A 21,307-nucleotide genomic window follows, 5' to 3' on the forward strand; every position below is an offset into this window, starting at 1 on the left:
ACTGTGCAACGTCAGGAGAAAGAACAGGCCCTAAGGCGAGCACTGACGAGCACAGAAAATAAGACTTCGTTGATGAGCTACTTATTGAGAACATGTGTGAATGGAAAATGGAATGTTGAAACATTCCTACGTAAGTTGAAGGTTGTTTATCCTATTGTACAATCAATCCTTATTAAGCTAGTATAAATAAAACCTTCAGAGAATCAGTTATGCCAGGGAAGACTTGAAATTTTGTTTGCATTCTCATCCACAGATGATGCTAAGAAAATAATGGTGATGGATTCAATTGGAGGTTGCAGGCAAGAATGGAAAACTTATTTGGATTCAAAACAAAGACATCATTTTGAATTGGAAGCCAGGGACTGAAAATGCTAAAATATAGCTATCTCTTCAGATCTATGTTTAACCCAAAGAAGATGATTATTTCCAAATGGCACCACTGCCCACAATTACATTGGCAGGAAGTATAAGATCCCACTGGAAGCCGTGAACCTCACCTCCCACCAGGAAAATCTGGAGGTAAATGTTTAGTACAATAGGGTCATGAAAAATATCCTGTGCTATTTTAACTTGCAGGAAAATAGTTCAATTTGAAGATGTTTGAAACTTTACGTAGGAGCTTAACTAAGAAATAATATCTCATCATCTCTGTTTTTTTCTCTGTTATGGGTGTTTTGGCAGGACCTCTTCTAACCATAAACAAGCAGAGATAAAGGGAAGATAATTTGAGGACCAGTACCTGTGTTCTTTCCCTTGAGGAAAAGTATGGAAAGAGTCCAGAATTCCTCATTCATAGTTCATTTTCCAGCCTACCACAATCCATCCAAAGCTCATCTTTTCAAATGCCCTCTGGATTTGTTGGGATGTCTCCCAGGCCCTTTTCTGACAATATTCAAATTCCAAATGCCCAGGAGAGTTCGGGGGTGGGGTGGGGTGAATCTTCACTGACGAGGGCTCCTATTACACTCACAAGCATGTTTCTATCAATAGGCTGAGAGAATATCTTTTCGGGTGTTGGTTCCTATGACCTGGTGTACTGGATATGTTGGTTCCTATGTACTGGATATGTTGGTTCCTATGTACTGGATATATTGGTTCCTATGACCTGGTGTACTGGAGCTACGTTTGCTCTTTCAGGTACTCTTTCTACCTTGCTCTCTGTTCTGGGAGGCTAGCAAGCATGGATAACATCAGCAGTCTCCCTTACCCTGTGTCCGAATGGACACCTCCATCAAATCACAGCTCCTGTCAGAGGACCCCCTCTACATGTATTTCTCTTACCTGTTTCAGGTAAATGCTTTCTTTTCTCATTTCATGAGGCCTGAAGTGGTGATAGTACCCCACTGTTACTGCCTCTGCAGCACTGCTCTCTCCTTGTGGCTTCCGTGTACCCTGCCCTCATTTCTACAAATAGTTCATTTGTTAACCCCTTCTTAAATTATGCAAATTTGAGTATCCCATCTATTTTCTACCTCAGTTTCTACTCTACATAATGTCAGTTGCATTTAGAATGGACTCAGCACATACCACCTTGGGTAGCTGTTATTGTGTTAACACACCAACTTCCCAACATTTTATAATTTTCCAGGAAGAAGAAGTTATCTTACGCCCTTTTAATTTCATGCGGCAACTAGCATGGAGCCTGGTGTACTGTAGGTGCTCACTCAGTATTGCTTCAGTGAATGATGAAAATGATTAACCATTTTGAATCTTAAATTCTCAGGCTAAACAAGAGTGGAATACCTCCAAAGAGATTAGAACACTTTTCAGATGATTTAACAATTCTCCAAACTTCAAAATTACTTACAGCAAGAAAACATATGTTGAAAATAATTTTTTCAAGTCATACATGAAGTACGGTATATTTAAAAGTTGGAATGAGTAGCACTGATCTGTCTTAACTACTTTTACACGAACTTCTCAAAAGGGGTTTTCTTATCTCTGGGTCTCAAGGCAGATCATTAGAAGGAGAGTAATTTTTAAGTCAAGATAATAATGTTTACTTTTTTTTTTTTTGAGTTCCTAGGAGGTTTCTACTACTTTATAGGCACTTTACGTGCACTTAATTTTTTTTTAAATTAAAGGTTATTGGGATGACAATTGTTAGTAAAGTTACATAGATTTCAGGTGTACTTAATTTAATAATAGTGAAAGCTTATTATAATTAGCACCACTTAGGAAACATGAGCAAGGAAGAGAAAGTAGGTACGGTATCAAACTGCACGTAGAGGAAGATCTATCTAGTTCATCAAGAAACTAAGCTTGAGTTGCAGTGTGGAAGGAAGGAAAGATTCTAATGCTTGGTCAGGAGGAGCGGGGATGGGCTCATTTGAGTAGGACGATGGTGGAGAGTAAAGGAGAAGGGTCGGGATTTCTAAGAGTGTGGAGACTTGTTTCCCATTTGCATGCAGTACCTGAAGTGGTACTGGCTGTGAGATTTCTGTGGAGGCTGCTTTTGGTTTTTATTGCTGCATTAATCCTGCGTAAGAGACCACTGAAAAACATTGGCTTAACCAAACGTTTGTACCCGTTAGTCAACATCTCCCTATTGGCCACACCCCCTGCTATAGTTAATAATACTATATCGTGTACTTGAAATTTGCTGAGAGTAGATCTTAAGTGCTGTCATCACACACACACACACACACACACACACACACACACACGTAAAACCAAGAAAGACACACAGTGGCTAAAGACAGTAATCACTTAGAATTGCTCATGTACCAGCAGTTCTATTGCATTTGACTGATTTCTATTGCATTTGTCAGTGCTCAGCTGGGTGGTTCTACTGACTGCAAGTGTCCAGGTTGGTTGGGGACATTCTGCTTCAGTCTGCAGTTACTGATGCAGCTGTGCTCCACGTGGCTCCTCATATGCTTGGGATGTGTGTGTGTGGGGATAGAGCCAGGGGTGCAGTTTCCAGGCTCTCGACCTCAGGTGGAGAGGTGCTCATTCAGTTAGTAAATGGCCATCAAACTGTGATTGGATGGCCATCAGCTGTGGCTAGTTGGCCGTCAGCTGTAACCAGTGAGCCATTGGCCACTAATATAACTGCCGTGGCTAAGCTAGCAGGAAAATGGGAGCTAGCAAGAAGATGGTAACTGAGCTAGCAAGAGCAGATTGCAGCTAGCAAGTCAGTCGGTTAGCAGAAAAGCGGACAGCAGGTTGCACGTCGTGTGAATCCAGCCTCCAGTGTGACTATAGTGCTATGACTCCCCTACCTATGGCTCCGTGGGTGTTCCTTTTTGGCCTCACCATATCCTGTGTTCTTGTGTGGGGAGCGGGAGCTGAGACCCCGCATGACACCCCACATGACAGTGTGCAAGCGGGGGGATGTTCTTCTCATGGCAATGCCAGAGGCACAAGAGGACACGTGGAAACGTACAAGGCTTCTTAAGGTACAGGCTTGGAACTGACACAGTGTAATTTCTCCTTCATTCTATTGGCCAAAAACAATTCACATGTTTCTGTCCCTTTAATGGTAGAAACTAAAAAGTGAAGGACGGGGATCTTGGGAAGAGTGAAGCATTCAGGGAAATAATTCAATCTACCACAGCTGAACAGTGACTTTCAGTTCCCCGATTTCAAATGATGTTGATAATATTTTGATTTGTTTGTATATCCTCTTGTCCAGTTTTCTATGGCATTAGTTTTCCACGGTCTTGAGAGCAACAGGGAGAGTCTGTGTGGACAACTGCAATCTGGAAATGACATGCTGAAAGAGGCATCTTGGAGCCAACAGCACAAGGCCATCACGAGCTTTTCTGTGAGCAACATTGTGCAAATTAGCAAACACACCTTGTGTTTTCCGCGTTGGGCATTGCTGTTATTTCAGAGGGCAATGATAGAACTGCATATTTTTTTATTTGCATATCACATATCTAGTGAGATTTCAGATTTTTATTTTCTACCAAATCATGGAATTACTTTAAATCATTTTTGGAATTGAAATGTTCACACCCACTCTTCAGAGAGCTAGTCATTTCAGGTGTGGGACATAAAGAAAGGTATTTTAAGAGGAAACTATATGTGAATAAACTTGAAGTTGGAAATAAACTGGTTTAATATCACCTCTATAAGAATTATGATACAAAGAAACAGAAGCATTCCATGTTGTTTTACTCCCACAAAGTTCCTCTGGTCTCCATCCCCTGCCTTTCTCACTCATTCCAAGTTCACATGGGAGCCTGTGCTCATTAATGTCCCTGCTGGGTCTCTTCTCCCAGTGTCACTTGCTCCCTGTCCATAAGAACTGCAGGTGTCATCAAGGACTGTGACGCTAGATCTTTAGACTTCCCTAGGCTGCAGCAACTGATCTTTCTTACTGTTTAATATTTTTTTTTGCTCAAAGTCTCTTGTTTTCATGCCTCCTTATATATTGTTTGCATATAAATGTTATACACATAGTTATGTACATATATAGTCTGAACTGACATGGACACATTTTCAAGAATAACAACAAATTTCGTTTGACTTGTGATTTTTGTCTGTTCTATCTGGCCCCCCTTTTTGAAGATTTAAACATATTTCAGGTGTAGTCATGGGAATTTCTGCCATGTTTTCATGGGAACAGACAAAATATTTGGAATTTTGAGTTTATCTAAAACCCAGGAAGAAGTTTGCTATGCCTATTGTACAAATCACTTGGGATTATTTTGTTATCGGAGGAGAGGCTGTGCATACTCCCTTGCCCATCCCAAGCCAATTATTTATGGCATTTTTCTAGCACTGATAAAAGAGAGTCAGGACATAAAATGTCATAAGGAATGCTGGAAAGGAATTAAAAGTAACCCTTCCATATTGTATGTTACCTATTCTTAGCAGCATTGAGTGATGCTGACCTTTGATAAGAATGTGTGTGTGCTTGTGCATGTTCTTTACTCCAAATGGACTAAATGTTCAACTTGCAAAGAATGATAACAAAATTATAACTGTCCAATAGAAATGATCTGAAACTCATGCAGCTAGATCAAAAGGCTCCCCCTGCTCCAAATGAGCAGTAACTGGAATGAATTATATTATGGAGGCTTCCCAACTGCAGCTTAAATCATTTAAGACTTGTTTGGTATGGCACCTGCTGCTCACTTATTTTTAGGAGAGAAAAATGTACATTCTTGAGCATAAGGGCCTAAAGGATTTTTATACTCCAGGCAAAACCTAAATGTTCCAAGATTTGGAGAGCTGAATTTTTAGAACTGCAGCTTAATTTGCTGCTCTTCCATGGGGTTTAAGGGGCTGAGATCACAGCAACAGATCTCCTAGCATCATGACCCCTCCATGTTCTTCCTATAGGAGCTTTAGTGGGAGGCCATTGTGAAGGCGGCTTGGAGCTTTTGATCATTTGAGCTTCAGACATCATTACATCAGGCAGGCGGATAAGCTTAAGGAAAGGAACTGGAATTCCAAATATTTGCTTAGTTTTCAAGGAAGCTTCAATCCCCATGATCTTTCAGGGTGACTTTCACATTCCAGAAGGGAGAAACCCTGACTGTATTACTTCCTAAGCTCACTGGAACTGTCATACCTTACATTTACATTCCATCTCCTTGTGAAGATTTCTCAGATCACTTACAGCTCACATAATCACTTTCTGTTCTGATAATTTGCTACTGTTTGTGTGTTTGCATTATACTTTGGATGTTTCATGTGCTGTTTTTTTTTCTCAATTAGAATGTAATGTCTTGAGAGTAGTGACCCTGTCTTATATTCTACTCATCAGGAATGACCTTTACTGTCATCCTGAACCCCATCAAATTCAGAAAATTTAACACGATCCCTTTAATGTACAGCTTATTTTCCAGTTTTGTCAATTGTCCCAATAGTATGTGTGTGTGTGTGTGTGTGTGTGTGTGTGTGTGTTTTATTTATAGCAATTTTCTTTTCTCTTGTAAGATCCAGTTCAGGACCATGTATTACATTTAGTTATCATAGCTTTTTAGTCTTGTTTACTCGGGGACAGTTCCTCAGCCTTTCTTTGTCTTTCATATCATTGGCCTTTTCTAGGAAAAAAAAAATACAGTCCATTTATTTAATATGTCCCTGAAGTTGTTTTTCTCTGATTTTCCTCAAAATTATGTTCTGTGTTTGTGAAAGCACTACTATATAAATGACTATATTATTCTCAGGGTATTACATCTGAATTGGCATCATGTCTGTTTGTCCCTTTATACTTGTTAATTTGATCATCTGCTTAAGGTATTGTCCACTTTTTCCATTGTACGGTTACTATTTTTCCTTTTGTAGTTATAACGTAATTGTGGGAACATACTTTGAGATATAATACTTTCTTCCACATAATATTCTCCTGCTCCTCAAATTTATCATCTATTGATGATTCTTGCCTGAATCCTTCTTTTACAATCATGGTGCAAAATGGTGATTTTCTAAATTTATAATTTTTTCTCTATTTTTTTAAAGTCAGTATTGTAAGGAAGAGTTTTCCCTTTTGTTAATCTATGTATTTCTTTTTCCCCTCCCTTCTCCTCCCCTCCCCTCCCCTCTTCTTCTTGAATGGATTGATGGATTCTATTTTATTTAATACTTTGTAATCTAGTATTGCCGCTCTTCATTTCAATGATGAAATTTACCGGATTTTGGTCAGTTAGAATTACTTCAGGATGATTCCTCTATCCTTGTGACATAACCCCCACTTTTTCTTTCTTTCAGCCATTTCTCTAAGGAGCCATCGTTCCTTTTAGCGGAGAATGGTATTTAGAAACTAAGATCTGGGCACAAATCTGTAATTTGGTAAGGGCTTTGTGGGGAAGTGTTGTTTCTGTGCAATCAATCAGGGTTGCTTGACTGAGAGATGTCCTGTTCCCAAAACAAGGGTGTCATTTCATTTGTTCAAATTTACTTTTTTTTCTTTTTAAATATAATTTTTTCATATAGGTTTTGCACGTTTCTTATTAAGTTTACTTTAACTATTTTATCTTTTCTTTGTTTGCTATTATAAATGGGGTTTTGTTTTCCATTATGTTTTCTTAGATTATTTGAGTACATGAAGGCTATTGATTGTTTCATGTTGATTTTAAAGCCTACCACCTTGTTGAATATTTTTAATTATTTGAATTAGTCTAATCATTATTCTCAATGGTTTTTTTCCGGTATACTATCATGTCATCTGCAAATTGAGATAGTTTTACTTCTTTTCCAATTCATATGACTTTAACTGTTTTCTATCCTCTAGTTGTATTGGCTAATAGTTCCAAGATATTGTTAAATGTAGTAGAGACAGTGGTCATCCTTGTCCTGTTCTTTATCCTTGTCAGGACATCTCTAATCTTTCTCCATTAAATAAGATGCTAGCTTTAGGACTGAGGCACTTGTATATATTTTATCATCACAGGGAAGCATATATCCATTCTTAAAATCTCAAATATTTTTATTATGGTGTTCAATTTTGTTAAATGCCCTTTGAACATCTTTGGAGATAACCATAAAAATTTTCTTTTTAAGCCTATAAATCTGATGAACTATTTTAATGAATTTCTTAGTAATGTACAATCTTTGCATTCCTGGTAGAAACTACTTGTTCATGGTTTATTGTTTTCCTAATGTCTTGTTTACTTGAATATAGTTTACTTGGATATATTTTATTTAGAATTTTTGCATCCATAGTCATAAGTTATATTATGCTGTGATTTTTCTTTTTTGGTACTTTTTTTTAAAATCAAGTTTAGGTATAAATATTAGATATAAATATTATCAAGTTTAGGTATAAATATTATGATATTAGGTATAAATATCATAAAAGGGATTTGGAAGTTCTCTTCCATTTTCTATTCTCTGAAACAATTTGTGTAGCATGTAAGACTGTTGGCCTCTATAAGTTTAGCAGAGGTGCCCTTGTGAAATCACCTTTTTAAAATAACTCCTTTATAACTTTGGCCATTTCTTCTATGGAAATTGGTCATTTAAAATGTATAATTATATTGGAGTAAATTTTGGTAAATTAAACATTCATAGAGAATTATCCATTTCATTTAGTTTTCAATTTGTTTTTTGTATACAGGTGTGCAGATTGAATTTAGGATTTAAAACATTTTCCTTATTTTAATAGTTATCCTTCGACATTTCTCATTTTGAATCTTTGTATTTTCTCCCCTTTTTCTTTCTTGATTAAATTAGCCAATTATTTGTCTATTCTTTTGCTTTATTTTAAAGAAACAGTATTTTCATTTAATAATTTATTGCTTATTTTTTACCTCATTAACTTTGGTTTTTATATTTACTATTTCTTTCCTTATGCTTTCTCGTTTTCTTTGTTGTCTTTCTTCTAGCTTTTTGAGTTGGAAATTTAATTTCTTCTCATTTTAAATTTTTATTGATATAAGTTTTCAAGATGTGAATTGTACTCCTATCATAACTTTAAACTTTGTCAGAACACAGAATATTTACATATTATTCTCCCATCCATACTGCCACTTTTGTTCCAGTCTTAAATATTAAATACTTTAAACTCTATCAGCCCTTTTGCTAGATTTTCCTAGTAATAGCTTGATTGGAAGGAGCTTATCCTCTAGTAGATCCTTTTAGGAAATGGTTCTAATAAGAGCATTTCCTGAATCTCGCACACTTAAAATTATCTTTCTATAGCTTTGCTGGTTGAAGAAGAGCTTAGCTTGATATAAAATTCTTGGCTCCTACTTTCTTCGTAGAGTTTCTTGCTATTAACTCTTGTCTATTTTTGTATGTTTATCTTGAGTAATTTGATGCTTGAATAATTTTGGTACCCTTATAGTAATTATTTTTGCTTGGAAGCCCTGAGATATTTTTCTTTATCTTTTGAGTCTTCTACTTTATTAGACTTTATCTTAGCATTGAGAATTCCAGACCAATTTTCCAAGGTACATGGCAGATATTTTCAATAAGATTTTCTTTTTCTCTTATTTCTGGAAATTTTTCTCAAATATGTATATATTTCTTTTTTTTCCTTTTAGTACTCCAATTATGCATAAATTGGATATTCTTTGCCTTGCTTCTCAATCATTTTCTCTCTGACCCTTTTTAATTCTTTTTCTCATTTTCGTTCTTTTAGTTGTTTTCTTGCTTTTATTCATTGTCCCTTATAATCATTTGACTTATTCTTCTTCAGACACTTTATAATTTTTCTTCATTTCTGAGACATTTTTCTTTTCCTTTAGTTTCTTTCTGAAATTCATTTTCTTTTTTTGGTATTATTTTTCATTTTTGTTTTTAATATTTGAATTTCTGATTTTGGGTATTTTTATATCTCCAAATGATTATTTGAGGAAACTTAATTAAGTTTGGATCATTGGTTTATAGTTTTTAATCTCATGTTTATTTTTCTTGGAGGATCTTATCATCAGCTGAAATATTTTAACTTCTTGTTTTCTTTTTACCTTGGTTTTATGTAGAGTTTGCCTGAGGTCATTTTAGTTTTTGCTTTTATTTTTCTTTCAATTTATTTATTTATTTAAACATTTTTCAATTACAGTTGACATTTGATGTTATTTTACATTAGTTTCAGGTGTGCAGCATAGTGGTTAGACATTTATGTAATTTACAAAGTGATCCCCCTGATAAGTCTAATATCCACGTGGTATATATACAACCATATATAGTTATTACAATATTATTGACCATGTTCCCTATTATGTACTTTGTGTCCCCATGACTATTTTGTAACTACCAATTTGTACTTCTTAATCTTTTCACCTTTTTCACTCAGGCTCCCAACCCCCTTCCCATCTGGTAACCATCAAACAAACAAAACAGAAACAGATACAGAGAACATACGAATGTTTTTGCTTTAAAAAAAAAATCCAAGATATTTCAGAGGCAGAGTTCATCACTGAAGAATACCCTCTTGTGCAACAATAATGAAGTACTGTTTCTTTATTGGGTAGTCTTTTTGTTGAAGGTGTTGGTGGAAGAATTGGTACAGTGTGTTTCTCTCTCTCTCTCTCTCCCCCTCTCTCTCCCTCCCTCCCTCCCTCCCTCCCTTCCTCCCTCTCCTTCTCTCTCTCTCTCTCTCTCTCTCTCTCTCTCTCTCTCTCTCTCTCTGTCTGTCTGTCTCTGTCTCTGTCTTTTCCTGCTGGATCCTTAATTTTTTTCCTTTTTATCTCTTTATGTTGCTATAATGTCACAATGTGGAATAGGAACCCTTTCTCCTCCATGTATCATTTTCTTCCCCCAAAATGCTTTGCAGAGTTATCAGTAGGAACTCTGGTTCTACTCACTTTCAAACTTCTTTTCTAACAGCAATATTATAAGCTAGTAAGTCCTAGATCTGTGTTCAGTATTTTAACATTTAGTATGCACTTTATCTTCTTGGGAGTTATTTTTATCTGGGTTTTGTGAAAGTCTTATATATACACGTCTCTCTTCCCTGGAGACTACTCCTAAGGCAATTCCCTACTCTCCAAACCAACAGCTTGCAATTGCAATGGCTATGGAAGCCTTGTTGGAATTTGGTGTTTTTTATTTTATATATAAGTAATTTAAAACTTGTGCTGTTATCTGTCTCCTAGTAATTCTGAAGATGTGGTTTATATATAATTTTATTTGAGATCCTTTTTGAGTTTAAGACCTTTGGGAAGATGTGTGGGAACTGCCTTTATGCTAGGCTGACCAGACCTCTCCAAAAACTTCTATTTTTCTCTTGACCCTTGATGATCTATAGTTTACTATAACATGTCAAGATATGGATTTATTTTATATATATTTATGGGCACTTGAGGTGTACTTTAAATCTGAGAACTTAGATGTTGTTCAGTTTGCATAATTCTCACCTATTATCTCTTCCAATATATATTCACCAATTCTTTTGTTCTTTATTTCAGGAACTCTGGTAGATATATGGCAGAGCGTCCCAAACTTTCCTCCATGTCTTTTAATTACTTTTTCACATTTTATTTTCTTATGTCTTTGAACTGTGCCTGAGTGAATTTCTCAGTACTATTTTCTATTTCTCTAATTCTTTGTGTCAATCTGAAATTTATTCCATCTGTTGAATTTTTTTATATTAGTGACTACAACGTTTTTTCTAAGATTTCAGATTATTTTTTATATCAATTTGTACCTTTTAAATTTCTAATTTTTAATGATTTTTATTCTTTATATTTTTGAACATCTTAAGCATATGTATTACTTTTTTTTTCACAATGATTTTTAAAATATTTTTTTCTAGAGTCCGTTCATGTTTGTGTAGTTGATCACTTGGGGGTAGAGGGAACTGGTATCTTTAGCTTTACCTGACTTCATATCTTTTTGAATTCTGCTTTTTAAGGTTCATTTTGTGTTGAATATTATTTGGGTTTTGTTTTGTTATACATTTTCTATGTCATCACTCTATATATTTGTGTTCACCTCTATTTGTTCTCTTATCCCTAGACCAAAACCAGTATTGTATAAAAGCACCCGGAGCCCCCAGCCCATGAGGATACTGGAGATAGTGCAGGTCCTGGCACTGAGCTAGCAGGCAGCTTAGTTCAGTTCCTGGTATGGTGGCTGAGTCTGTGTCCTGCAGCCTCTGTAAAGCCTCAGGGTCCTACAGTCCATAGAATGAGGCGATGGTGAGCTGTGGTGTTTTATCAGCTTCCTCTCAGGGAGCCCTATTTCATCTCCTAATTTTATGGAATCAGCTCCAATCCCACACAGTGCATTGGAACACTTTGTTCCCAACACCCCAGTATCTGTTTCAGCATCTTAAGCCCAGCAGTCCCATAGCTCCTACCCTGCTTACCACTTTGCATTGTCCTCCTATTGTTGGTCCACGGAAACAAATTTTTTGTTTCTTTTAGACTGATTATGAATTTATCTAAGATTAATAAATGTTTAGAGCAGAAGACGTGTGTTAAACTAGGAGTTTGCTGCATTACCTTCAACAGATAGCACTTGATATATTCGGGGGTGGGGGGCGGGAAACAAAAAACAAAAATAGATTATATACTCAAATTAGGTAACTTGAGAATGTTTTAACAGAGGGGTTACTTACAAGGGTGTAATTTGAGTATAGGAAATATTAAGGAGTAGAGCAGGGTACAGGAAACCACAAAGTCTAGCACAGTACCTCACGACTAGTAACAGAGAGGAGCCATTACCACCTCTAAGTCTGAAACAGCAGTGGGAAGGAGAGGGTGTCAGAACCTAGAGAGAAAGCTGGGTGGAGGAGGTTGCCTGGTAGGAGGACAAGAGACCCTGTTTTGGATGCAGTCCATGTATTTACCTTCTCCAAGTAAGAGCAGAATGAAGTATGGACAGTGGATTCAGGGGAGTGTAATTGGTAGTTTTCTAGAAATGACTACTACAACAATTTTCCTGTCTCGCATGTTCTTCCAGATCATTGTCAGGCCCTCGTCAAGAGCTGGAGCCTGGTGATGTCTCCTTAGATGGGCCTTTATGAATATCTGGACTAATAGGTGGAAGGGAGGCTATGTGTATCTTTTTGGGATTGAGTCATAAAAGATAATACAATGTCCACCTGACTTTCTCTCTGTGGACACTCATCCTTGGAACCCAGCCTCCATGCTTCAAGGAAGCCCAGGGCCCATGGTGAGCCCCATGGAAGAGGAATTGAGGCCTCTGGCCCTCAGCCCTGGCTGAGCTCCCAGTTGACCAATGGCACTGACTTCTCAGCCTTTGTGAGTGAGCCATCTTGGTTGGAAAATCCTTTAACCCATGGTTTAACCACCCTAGTTTACACCACAGGGAGCAGAGACAAGTGTTTCCCATTACACTCTGTCCAAATTGCAGATTTGTGATCATAATAAATAACTGTTGTTTTAAGCCAGTTAAATTTTAGGATAATTTGTTAACCAGAACAAAAGGCAAGTGGAAGATATCCAGAATACCTGGCTAATGTGAACTTATCCTTCATATTTTTGCTGAAATCTCATTTCCTAAGAGATTGTGCTGTGACCCCAGTCCTTCTTGTGCCTGAGACATTTCCTTTCTTCTCCCCTTGCACTCTGCACTAATCTGTCATGGCATTTAACCTACTGCATTTAATTACCAATTTGCTTCTCCCCACCCCTATATTAGATTACATGCTCTGTGAGAATATGATACCATGGCTTAATTATCATTTTACCCTCAGTGCCTAGGGCAGAGTCTGAAACACAGTTCAAGTTTAATATATATATATATATATATATATATATATATATATATATAATTAAATATATAATATAATATATAATATATGTTATATACATAATATATATTATTAATATATAATATATATTAATAATGTGCCCATATATATACATATATATATATACATATATATATATATATATATACACACATATAAAATAAATGTGGATTTGAACCTTTTTTCCCCCTAGCTTTAATTTTCTAAGAACTTTCATGGGTTGTCACTCATAACTCCAGGGTAGCAGATTAAGAAGCAGTTTTGAGCAGCACCACAGCATGAGGCTGCAGTCTGAGCAGTTTCTCTCTGTAATATACCAGCTTTCAGAGTGCCTGGTGTGACACCACTATCATTTTTGCAGAGCACCAATAAAAAATGATTTGATATCATTAAAGATGATTTCTCAAATGTGTCCTTAGGAGAAAAGGGAAACAGGGAAAAGGACTGAGGAGATTTTTAAAAATTATTGTTATTTTTGAGAAAAGACGTGAGGATAGAGAAACAAGGAAGGGAGGGAGGGTGAATGAAAGGGGAAGAAAGAGGTGGTAGCCCTACACCTGAGAGAAGCAGTATTGCAAAGAGGAAAGATCATGGATTTTAGAGTCAGAACTGAATTCAAATTCTGCCTCAGCTATTATTAGGTTGGTGCAAAAGTAATTGGCATTTTTGCAATTATTTTTAACCTTTTAAACCACAATTACTTTTGCACCAACCAATAATATGTAAGAGCTGTTGGGCAAGTCAATCTCAGTGTCCTCCTTTGAACATGGTACTAGCCATTACACAGAGCTGTAGTGGATTAAAATACCCTCTGTAATAGGCTAGCACAGTCTATGACATACGGCAGGTGGTTAACAAGTGGTCGTTGCATCACCCACATCACCATAGTCACCATTGCCACACTGTGGAACTGACCAAATGAGAAAGAGAAGATGGGCTGTGAGTGTATTCTAACCATCAGGAGTCTAAGCTTTCACCTGGTGGGCTACAGCTAATGCCTAATTGTTAATCATTTTTATTTTAACTGTTTTTCTTTGCCTCAAGTATAAATATAAGAGAAATGAACTCTATCATGATGTCATTTCATCGCCATTGCATAGCAAATTCTCCTTCTTATACTTCTGAAACAAGACACGACACGGGGCCCATGAAGTGATAGAAATAGGGGTGAGGAGATGGAGACCTTTAGTCATTGATTCAGCCCTGAGGACCTGGGTTAGAGGTGGCAGAAGAAAGAGGCAGATGATCCATGTTTCCTTCACCATCAGACCAATGATTCATTCAGGTGTTTTGAGCAGAGAGGATATTATTAAATAACCAGAGGACACCATACTATACAATTTATGTTAAAGGGCAATTGTGCAACCCAAAGAATACCTTCAGGAATTATTTGGATGCTTTCACATAAATTTATTTATTGGTTGACTAGGAAAAGATGTGAAGTGTGGTTCCTACATTCAAATCTTGACTCACCACTCAATTCCAAAAGGGGCTTAAGTGAGTTTTAATTTTTCTGAGTCCACGTTTTCTCATTGGCAAGAAGGAGATAAGAATGACACTTACTTTGTAGGATTGCTATGATAATGATTGAGAAACAATACATAAAGTACCTATTGTAAAGATGGATACATCCTAGATGCTCAACACAGGCTTGCTAGAATAATTACTACTAGATCAAGGAAAGGCAAGAAGTGTCGGTGGGGGTCAGAGTTAGGGTGTTTGGAAAGGAAGAGTAGAAGAAAATGAGGTTGGGGAAGGCTGGGGATAGATTTTCAAAGGACTTGGAGGTCCTGGAAAATTTAGATGTTAGTTAGTGGGTATTAGATCTACTTGCTCAGCTTAGATCAGAGATATATAAAAAAGGTTTGTAATTTAGCAAAAAAGTCTGATATGCAGGTATAGGATTGAGAAAGAGATGATTGTTAATTGAGAGACAACGACTTGATCAGGCAGTGGAACTGGGTATGTAGAGGTAGCAGAATATTCTATTCAAGAACAAAAATGCTGGGCACAGCCAGCTTTATTTGTGAAACAAGGAAATAAAGGCTTTCTTCTCTTAACAAACAAATAAACAAACAACAACAAAACACAAAGATTCTGGCACCAAGATATCTGAGTTTAAATCATGGCTCTGCCATTTGTGAACGGTGTGACCTTGGGCAAGTTGCTTAAACCTCTCTACATCTCGGTTTCCTTATCTCTAAAATGGGGGTAGTTATAGTGCCATCCTCATAGGGTTGTAAAGCTTATGGCAGTACCTAGTACATGATGAGCATTTTTAGACAAAAGCATTGTTCATACAAAGGTCAGTTTCCCTTGACCACAGACTGGGAATGCAGGAGGTATGGAAGATGGATCTGAGGCCCCGCCTTGGGAAACTGAGGGATGATGGTACCATCAACTGACAGAAACACAAGAGGGAAAACAGGTTTGGAGGCTTTCGTGAAAAGTCTGGAGCCTGGCAGAAGGTCAGGGATGGAGATGTAATTTGGGAAGTGCATGCTGGGAAGTACTGGGAGTAGAGGAGTTCACCCAATGAGATTAGGTAGTTAGAAAAGAAAAGTGCTATAGAAACATGGGGTACATTTATATTCTTCAGGTGAGTGGAGGGCTATGATTTGAATAAGAAGGGAGCTAAAAGCCAAGAAGAGAACCAAGAAGAAGTCAAAAGTAGAGAGAATTATAAATCCGACAGGGTGGTCAGCAGGGTTAAAGTCCAAATAGTTCTATGAATTTATTATCGTACAATTTACCTCCCACTGGGCCATGTCTCTAATGTTTCTGGTAATGAGATCTGCCTTTTTACCCCATGAATTTGCAGCTGCTTTTGATTTTCAGTCATGTAATGAGTCCCAGACATATGCACACATCAGCTGTGCAGCAGAAAGGAGAAAGACTCCCCCACACACCAACACACGTGCACACAGACACACACTGCAAAGCTTAACCTGGGAAATAAATTAATTTGGCCAGAGAGGACTTTTTGGCCTTACATGGAATGCTAATGGTTTTCCGTAAGTTAAGGAAAATGGTGCTAATGAGTTCTCCTGCCCTGCTTTCCAAATCTCACTTCTCTCCATCAAACTATAGTGCCTCCTGTATGGCCTTGTTTTCGTGTTTTGCCCACACACTTCGTATAAGTCATGTTGAGATGTGGGTTCCATTACCTCAGCTCACAGCGTTATCACTTACATTCTTAAAACCTGAAAGTCTGGGTTACAGAGCTGGCTCTCCCTCATCCTGGCCTCACTAACAACGGGGTGGGCGGAATCTTGGGCACAACGGGTAGGAAGGGTCAGCTCATAGTCACGGAGGCTAACTCTCTGCTTCTGGGCAGGACTGCATCTCAAATGCCCAATGAAGAAACCCTTTCGGTTTCCAGACAATAATCACTGTTGGATTCTATTGAAAAAAGAACAGCCTGCATTGAATCCCCACTATGCACACATTCCTGAGCAAGCAGCTGAGGATACCACACATGGTGCCCCGTCTTCCAACTCACAGTCAGTAAGGGAAAGAAAACCAATAACAAGCGGCATTGGACAAAAATAAAAAAGTGGTTTGGGGGTTCGAGGAAGTAGAACAAATGCAAGGTAATTGTCTCTATTTTCAGAATGCTAATGATATGAAAAGAGTAAAAATGGAGAAGTGATAGAGTACTGCCCCATGACATATTTACGGGTTGCCTTTTGGCAAAAACTGGAAATTGGAATATGGGATGAGAAATAATGTCAGCAAGGAGACTTAAACAGAGCAATTCGAAGAAGTGAGTTAGTTCATTAGTTAATTTACTCAACATACCGGGGGTGTCAAAAAAAAATGTATACACGTTTTAAGGCAACATCGTGTATACATTTTTTTTTGGCACCCTCTGTATATTTATTACATGTGCATGATATGGAAGGAGCTCTGTTAAGTGGGGATACCACTGGCCTTGTTGAGAATGCCAAGTAATTATCAGCATTTCCTGGGGGGATCCTGTCCTACAAAGTGAACAACAAAAGGTGGTAAAACGTTCTGTGAAGAAAAGGTCCCATCTAATTCTGCGTTGTATACATTCATACAGGGCTTTCCTGAACCTGACTGAGTGGTTGTTTTGCTGATGTGTCAAGCCTTTTCCTCCTCTCATTTTCACCATTAGTGATGAAAACCAAAAGGGTGAGAATAAATTGTCCATTCCACAAACCACTTGTAGAGATGTTTAGTTAATGGATAGAAAAATGCACAGTAGTTAAATGTTAATTAATTCCTATTTTGAGCAGCATATTCATTTTATGCTATTTGTGAGGGTTGTCTTGTAAACAGATCTCTAATACTTTGGTTCAGACATTGAATTTCCCTAAGTCACTTATCCTAAATGTTCATTAATTTCAGCCAGCTCTAGAGACTAAATTCTTACTGAGCATTACCACAAAATGCAGCTCAGAGGCAAGGACCGTGTCTGCTTCGTGTTCCAAAAACTGCCCGCTAAGGATAGAGAAGTGCTTAAGGGAGCTCCAAAGACAGAATTTGATGAAATAATGATGATGGTGATGATGATAATGATAGGCTAATGGAGATGGCAATGATGGTGATGACAATATTGGATCTATTCCCTGTTTTGATGCTGCATGAAGATGAGAACTATAGTGTAACTTTTCTTTCCATGTGTTTTAAAGGCATTTTGAGTTTTATAACAGGGGCACAGAGGAAGATGCTTGCAGGGAGTTTGTTAGACATCATTCGAACAAGGAATGAGTTTGGAAAGTCAGCCGAGACGTAAATGGACCAAATGAACTTCTCCATCTGCCAGGAAAATGAGGTAAACCCTCAGCCAGGATAAAGGAAATATTTGAAGGCAACCTGGCCTAAGTACAAATCCTAGGTCAGTTTTGTGAGTTCAGGTGGTCGTGGTAATGCTATGTCTCCTTTTCCTCATATACAAACATGACTACAATAACCTAGTGCTCAGGGCAGTTGTGCAGATTCAACTGAGTAATGTAACTTCCAAACAGTTTCTAATGTATGGGTTACAGAGAAATATTTTCATCCTCACCTTCTCCATGACCATCAGTTTCCTCACCTGTAAAAATGGGCTAGTAATATGTGCATCTAATGCAGTAACGTATGTGAGAGTACTGTGTAAAGCAGAATGTGTTATAAACGGGCAAGGATTCATTATATTCTGGTAGAATATGGGCTATTAAGGGTGAACAGGTCCTTTGGAAAGTCCTTGCAAATCTCTGGGAGTTTGTTTTCAGGTTGCTGTGACTTTGAATCCAAAATCAATGTCTATGTTATCCTTCAGTGGAGAGCTATAGCCATCTCTGTGAACAGTGGGCCCTGGGGAGGCTGGAAGGTGGAAACAGAGGGTGGGAAAATGGAATTGCTCCTTTGAGACTGATCTCTGCCATCCTGGCTATGGAGGAAATGCTGAGCCCATCTGTAGTCAGTTGGGGAAAGAAAGCAAGAGATGAGGGCACTACAGAGGAGCTGCCAGGAATTCATGAGGCTTTGCAAAGTTCATCTGTTCAATGGTTGCCAGAAATGGCAGAGAACTGAGCCTCAGCTATGGAGAGGGTGGCCACTGGGGGATTGTCACTGCCAGACCCACGTGATGCCCTTGGAGGATGGTTCTGAATTGATTACTTCTCTTAATGGCCCAATAAGGTCAACTGCTCAATTCCTAAACTCCTACAAGCTCCCATCCTGCCCATTTCTCCCCTAGAGAGAGCTGTATCTCCAAGCTCCCTGTGTAACCAGTGGGGTGGTGGGGTGGTGGGGGGTTGGGGAGTGGGGGCTGTGAGGGCTGTGAGAGGCAAGCTCTCCCGTGTGGCTGCAGGACAGCTGTCTGCACTTTGGCTCTCCACCAGCCCCATCAGCATGCAAATAACTCCCTTTGTTCCTGCCAAACTTCTTTATTGAAAAATCGAAACATCTTGTCTTTATTTTAAAATTTAAACAGGCAAATTAATTTTATTAGTTAAACCGCTCTGGGGGAAGAAAGAGCTTTTTACCTTAGATGCCATGACATCATCTCATCTGTCACCTTTTAAAAGCCCTATGTTTGGAATCAAGCCTCTTGGCAACTTCTGCATTGGGTGGCAGCAGCTTTAAAAAGAGAGAGAGAAAGGGATGGGGGGGAAGCCGTAAAGTGAACTGACTTTTGGAAATTTAGTGACATGGCTACAAAGACTCAGACAGGAGAGCTTGAGCTGGAACAGCTGCTTCAGCCTGAAGAGTCAGAGCTCAGGAGGTAGCCAGCTACCAGCACATCACATGCTGCAACAGATGCCGATGGTGGCAGGAGCATTAGTGGTTATTAGAATGGGGACAAGGTTTGAAATTGTGTTGGAAGCCAGGGTGCTAAGGAATGACTGTTCCTCTCTTCCATTTAAGCACTAGGGAGGTTGGCAACATCTAATCTAGGAAGGGATTAGTGAGTTTCTTTCATTGACTCTGCAAATGGTCTGTTTTCTCATTATTACGCTGGGGCCTTGATTTCTTGAAAAGTTCAACAGTACACTTCTCTCCCCCAAATCTACCAGTACCCTGGTTAAGGCTACCGTTTTTATTTATTGCTGGGCTCCTATAGTCTTCCCCCACCCCTCCTTTTTGCGCCTACCTCCCGCCCCCACTTCGGTTCAAGCCGTTGTTTCTCAGTCTGTTGTGTAGGACACAGCTCCCTGGCCCATGCTGGTGTTATGAGCCTTGCGTTAACCCGGCTGAGGCAATCAATTGGTCACCAGTCCTAGGTCGGTTGCTCACAGCAACTCATGGCAGCTCTTGCCGGCTGCCGGTTGCTCATGATGGCTGCCGGCCACTCACACTGGCCACCGGTCGCTCCTGGCAGCACACGGCAGCCCACAACAGCACACAGCAGCCCACAGCAGCTTACGCCAAACTCTGGCTGCTCATGGCAGCCCAGCTCCAGGGAGAGCTGTTGTTCACAATCTTAGCTGTAGAGAGCGCAGCTCACTGGCCCGTGTGAGAATCGAACCGGAGGCCTTTGGCGTTAGGAGCACAGCGCTCTAACCGCCTGAGCCACTGGGTCGCCCCTCCTAGTCTTTTGATTGCCCTGCTGACTTGGATTGGGTTCCCTGGGAAGCAAACTTTGCTATGGAGATTTGCACGTAAGAGGATTGTTGACAAGTGCTCTGGGGGGTCACCCCTGTGAGAGGTGAGGACACAGGACTGGGCAGAAGAAGTTAATCTGTGATGGGGTTGCAACAAGGAATCAGCTGATGGCTTGGAGAGCTCTAGAAATAGCCCTTCAGAGCCACCCCAAATGGAAGCCTTTCTAGCAGCATTGCCCAGTCATCTGATTCCAGCTGTCCCCAGGGAGGAACATCACCTCCCCATGGCAGCTTCTTTCAGTGAAGAGCTACTCCCAGAGAGGGTCTTAACTGAGTTGTCAACAGCCCACACTCCTGTAGGTGGGGGAATGTGCCTCAGTCCTGAAGGGAGTACCTAATATGCTCACAGCAGCATCCACTACACTGATTTTCATCCACTCCTGCCCCCATCCTCTGTACTCGATTTTCTACTCCAAACTAACTTTGCAAAATGCAATTGGATACACCTCTACCCTGCTTATAAAGTCAGTGGCTTATTGCATCAGGGTAAAGGCCCCAATCCTTATATGGCCTACAAAGACCTGAATCAGTATGGCTCTGCCTAGCTTTCCAGCTTTGTCCATCTCTCAGTTTCTCTATGCTTCCAGCACAGCGCACATCCTGTTCTCATTCTCAGCAATGCTCTGTTCCTTTCTGCCGCGATGGTAGACTTTTTGTCCTTTTTGGTGTCCAGCAGTCCATCCCCCTTCCTAGTTTGGGCAACTCCCATTGTGTGGGTCAGAAGCGGAGCTTCATTCTTTTTGGACACCTGACCTAAGCTTGTACAGCTGGGTGTTCCCACCCCAGACTTTGAATCTGGAGTTCCTGACAGAAAAAGGACAGCGACGTTCAGTTGCTGGCCTCAGTGGCAGGATCATTGAGTAGGTCCAGAAGTATTTGTGATGCCAGCTTCCCTTGATTTCTCACGTTTTCTGAGCCTGTTCCTTCAGTTTTCCTGTCAGTTCAGTGAGTTACCTGACATCCTTCTCATACATTCCTCTCTTGCTATACTTTTGCTTCATTACTCATACTTTTGATATCCACTCATGAGTCATTTCCGTACGGAAGCCTTTAATGGTATCCCTCCCCA

The 21,307-nt window shown here is 39.2% G+C and overlaps 1 long non-coding RNA gene across 1 annotated transcript in view; it reads left to right on the forward strand.

Annotated features, from left to right (window-relative positions):
* Nucleotides 1–267: 267 nt before the first annotated feature.
* LOC141571336 (uncharacterized) overlaps nt 268–21,307 on the forward strand; it is a 518,221-nt gene continuing 497,181 nt past the window's right edge. The window contains exon 1 of the long non-coding RNA XR_016019140.1: nt 268–519. This is a non-coding gene — a long non-coding RNA (uncharacterized LOC141571336). The remainder of the gene's footprint in view (nt 520–21,307) is intronic.

Source organism: Rhinolophus sinicus, chromosome 16 (genome assembly GCF_057876585.1).
Source record: "Rhinolophus sinicus isolate RSI-liver-muscle chromosome 16, RSI-T2T, whole genome shotgun sequence".
Lineage (NCBI taxonomy): Eukaryota > Metazoa > Chordata > Mammalia > Chiroptera > Rhinolophidae > Rhinolophus > Rhinolophus sinicus.